Here is a 5,123-nt window from a genome sequence, read left to right as displayed (position 1 = left end):
CATATGTGCTTTCAGATATGTACACAGAAGCATGGATGAGCAGCACACACACAAATCTTTATGTTGCCATCTGATATCCCTCTCGACATCAGCCCTTGTCATCAGCTAACACAGCTCAAACCACACATCAAGCGCACAGTCACAATGGTTGAACAGCTTGTTGCAAGATGAAGTTGCCTGCCATATGTTTCTATCCAAACTAACTGGTGGAGTTGCAAGAAACTGCAGATGCAGCAATCTTGAGCAAAAAAAAAGCAAAGTTTCAGAGGAAATCAGCAGGCCAGATCGCATCCATGGAGCAAAATGCAAAGATAACGTTGAGGGTTGGGATCCTTCTTTGGTCTCGATGAAGGGTCCCAACCCAAAAAGTCCTAGTTTATTTCCCTCCACAGATGCTGCCTGGCCTTCTGAGTTCCACTAGCAATTTGTTTTTTGCTCAAGAAGTGGTGGAGAATTGTGCTAATTTCCAAGACTGTCGGGTTGATGGAGGAAAGGATTCTGATCCCTATGGGATAATAAAATGGTGCAGGTTGCCACTCTGAACCTGAACCAAGTAAGCTCTGAACTACAGCGATTTGGGAGCAAGAATTTTCATTGTTCCATTTCAGGACATATGACAATAAAACACTCTGGACGACTACAGGCGAGGTGCTGGTAAACTGGAGGATAGCTAATGTTGTGCCTCTTTTTAAGAAAAGCTGCTAGGAAAAGTTTGGGAATTATAGACTGGTAAAACTAACATCAGTTATGGGTAGTGTAAGAAAATAACTGCAGATGCTGGTACAAATCAAAGATATTTAGTTCACAAAATGCTGGAGTAACTCAGCAGGTCAGGCAGCATCTCAGGAGAGAAGGAATGGGTGACGTTTCAGGTCGAGACCCTTTATTGGAGGGGTTTCTGAGAGACAGAAACTGCTTGCATTTGGAAAGGCAAGGACTGAATAGGATAGTCAGCATGGCTTTATACATTAGTAATCACATCTCACTATTTTTATTGAGTGTTTTGAAGAAATAACCAAGAATATTAATGAGGGCAGTGCAGTAGATGTTGTCTGCATGGACTTTAGCAAGACCTTAGATAAGGAACGCATAGTAGGCTGGTTTGGTTGGTTAGAACATATGGGTTCCAGAGGCAACTAGCCAATTGAATACAACATTGGCTTGAAGGTAGGAAACAGAATGTGCTGCTGGAGGCCTGTATCAAGTGGAGTACCGTAGGGATCAATGTTCGTGGAGCGATTGCTTCACAGCTCCAATGATCCATGTTCAATCCTGATCTCCAGTACCATCTGTGCAGTGCTTACACATTTTCTCTGTGTCTAGGAATAGGAATAGGAATACTTTATTGTCACATGTGACTTGGCACAGTGAGATTCTTTGCTTATAGACACAATGTATACAAATAGCAGTCCCCTGGATGGTCAAAGTTATTTGTGGTTCGCCAGCTCAAATAAAACTCAAGGGCCTAATCAGATATATCCAAGGAAATTATGGGAAGCTAGAGAAAAAAAATTGCAAGAGTCCTGGCTGAGATATGGGAGTCGTTGTTAGCCATGGGTGAAGTGCTGGGAGACTGGAGGGTAGCTAATGTTGTGTCTCTATTTAAAAAGAAAAGCCTGGGAACTATTTACCAGTAACTATTTACCTGGAGAAAATTCTGAGGGATAGGATATGCATCTATTTTGGGGGAAAATGGGTTGATTAGTCAACATGGATTTTATTTGTGGGAGATAATGACACAAATTTGAGTGTGTTTTTTGAACAAGTAATTAAGGTGGTCGATGTGTGGTACAGGTGGAATATATATGAACTTCAGCAAGACCTTTGAGAAGATTCTGCATGGTCGAGATCTTGATCAGCTGGGCAATATTAGGCTGATGAATGGCAAATAGAGTACAATTCAATTCAGTATGAGATTTTGTATTTTGGGAAGTTAAACCAGAACAAGATTTTCACAGGTCCTTGGGAAGCATTGTAGATAAAGAGGGACCAAGGAGCACAGTGCATTGTTTTCTGGAAGTAGTACCACAGGTGGACAAGGTGGTAAAGACTGTTTTTGGCTTGTTGACCTTCATCAGTCAGTTATGTTGCAATTGTAAAAAAAGGTGGTGAAGCTGTGCTTGCAGTGTTGTATTCAGTTTTGGTTATTCTGCTATAAGACAGATCCCATTAAATTAGAAACAATGCAGAAAAGATTTAAGAGGATATAGCCAGGACTTGAGGAAGGTAGTTACATGAAGAAGTTGGGCAGGCTAGGACTTTATTCCTTGGAGTTTAGGGGACTGAGGGGTGATCTTATAGAAGTGTACAGGGCGGCACGGTGGTGCAGCGGTAGAGTTGCTGCCTTACAGTGCCAGTAAACCTGGGTTCGATCCCGACTACAGGTGCTTGTCTGTATGGAATTTGTACCTTCTCCCCACGACCTGTGTGGGTTTTCTCCGAGATCAGTTTCCTCCCACACTCCAAAGATGTACAGGTTTGTAAGTTAATTGATTTTGTATAGATATAAAATTGTCCCTCTTGTGTGTAGGATAGTGTAAGTGTGCGGGGATTGCTGGTCGGTGCGGACTCGGTCGGCCAAAGGGCCTGTTTCCGCGTTGTATCTCTAAACTTAACTAAGCGATAAAATAGTAAGATTAAACGAGAACTTACCAGTTCGAAGTTTGATCTGTATTTTATGAGGAGTTACGATGAGGGATTACGTGAAGACCCCGTCCAGCACGTGTGCGCGACATTCTTCAAAGCAGCGGTGTGGATTCACAGAAAAAACACAACGATTGAAATAAATATAGTAAATAAAAAATAAGAACTTAATTACCAGTTGATCTGTAGAATAGAGGGTGGGAGCGGAGGGCACGTAATCCCTCATCGTAACTCCTCATAAAATACAGATCAAACTTTGAACTGGTAAGTTCTCGTTTAATCTTACTATTTTATTTCGGAATCACGTGAGTGACTACGTGAAGACTTCAAAGCTCTGTGATTCCGAACCGTGTACCAGCTCATGCTTCACTCACTGTCTGAAGACCTTAGAGGGAGGAAGTATGTTATCGCAATCAAGAACCTGTTTGTGAACAAAAAAGGTTTATTAATGACAACAAAAAACAGAGAGCTCCCCAGGGCTTAAATTAAATATTATCTGCAGACTCTAAAATTCTGTCTGCAAATGTAGCAGGTTGCGCCAGCGGCTTATTATAAAACCTTTGGAAAGTTCTTTCCGAGGACCATCCTGCTCTGGCCAGAATATGGTCCATAGGCACGTCCATTCGACTAGCCGCCGACGTAGATGCAGCCCTGGTGGAGTGAGATTTGTAAATATTAGTATTGACTCCCGCGGACTTAAGCACCTGCTTGAGCCACCTTGAGATGGTTTGGCTCGTCACCTGACCATGAGGCTTCTTGTGGCTTATCCATAAGGCTTTTTCTCTCCCTCTTAAGTTGTATGTTGTGTCTATGTAATTGGCGAGATGGGTCTTGGCACACAGCCGTGGGTCAGATGAATATGCCCAGAACTCCATGACTGGAGGCGTGGTACCTGGTCTAGTTTGTTTGACCAGTCCCTGAATATGGAATGTGAAACAGTCCAATGACTCTGTCATGCTGTCCAGCCTCAGAAGGTGGAGGGACTGTACCCTTTGAGCTGACACTAGTGCCATGAGCATGACTGATTTCAGTGTAAGTTGTTCCAGCGTGAGTGCCCTGGGCGGTGGCCATCCCCTAAGGTACGTCAGCACAATGCTGACATCCCAGATCTGAGTGTACCTTGGTCTGGGGGAGTTAGTATTAAAAATGCCCCTCATGATTTTGATTACTAGTGGATGGGACCCGAAAGCCAGTTGTCCTGCTGCTGGAACCAAATAAGCTGACAACGCACTCCTGGCTGTATTTATGGCGCTGTAGCTGAGTCCTTCCCGATGTAATCCAACCAGGAACTCCACAACACTGGTGGGTGTCGCTGTAGTGTAGGTAGTTCCTGTTTTGGAGCAATACCGTTCCCATTTCCTTATGTTGGTCAGGTATTGTCTCCTGGTGGACTCCCGGTGGGATGCGGTCATCATGTTGATGGCGTCCTCAGACAGTCCCAGGCCCAGTAGAGGTCTTTTTAGAATCTGCAAGCGAGGAGATTGACTCTGTCATGGCACGGGTGACTAATGCCTGACACTGGGTGGATTAATAATTCCGGACTGCTGGGGAATTCCAACGGTGTTTCGACAGCCATGTCGAGGGCCACTGGGAACCATGGCTGTGTAGGCCAGTCGGGTGTTATCAAGATTCCTGAAGCGGAATCCAATTGAATCTTGCGTAATACCCGACTGATGAGGCAGAAGGGAGGAAAAGCATAAACGAACATTTTCCCCCAATACAGCGTGAATGCATCAACTGCTGCTGCCTCAGGGTCTGGTTCCCAAGCGACATACGTTGGTACCTGGTGATTCAGCCTGGATGCAAATAGATCGATATCTGGTGTGCCATATTGCTTTGTAATTTCGGCAAATACTTTGGGATTTAACATCCATTCGATGTTATCGTTAAATTTGCGTGACCTGGTGTCTGCCACTGTATTTTGCTTACCTGGTAGGTAAGTTGCTGATAACCAAGTATGTCTTTCGACACACCATTGCCAGATTAGGTTGACCAATTTGTCACACGATATCGACTTTACACCACCCATGTGGTTGATATAAGCCACCACCGTGGTATTATCTAATTGCAACCGGACATGTGCATGATGCGTATTAGATGAATATGCTTTTAAACCATAAAACGCACCCAACATTTCTAAATAGTTGATACCCCGTGTCTGTAGGCAAGATGATTCAGAATTAGTCCATCTGCCCCCTGTGCTGGATTGCATGTTAGTTGCTCCCCAGCCCAAAGCACTGGCATCCGTTTGAATGGTTAATACTGGGTTGGTGATTATTATGGGACTGGAACTGAGCCTAATGTTCCTTGTCCACCATTGTAACTCTGGAATGGATTCAGCAGTTAAATCCATAGCTCGGTCAAAGTGACCTGAGTTTTGCTTTAGTGCGTGCACTTTTGCTCTTTGTAAATTTTGGTAGTGCAAAGGCCCAAATTGTACAGCTGGAAAAGCTGCTACCATTTTACCAATAACTCTCGCT

The sequence above is a fragment of the Rhinoraja longicauda genome, chromosome 1 (genome assembly GCF_053455715.1).
Source record: "Rhinoraja longicauda isolate Sanriku21f chromosome 1, sRhiLon1.1, whole genome shotgun sequence".
NCBI classification, from domain to species: Eukaryota; Metazoa; Chordata; class Chondrichthyes; order Rajiformes; family Arhynchobatidae; genus Rhinoraja; species Rhinoraja longicauda.
This window is presented reverse-complemented; position numbering follows the sequence as displayed.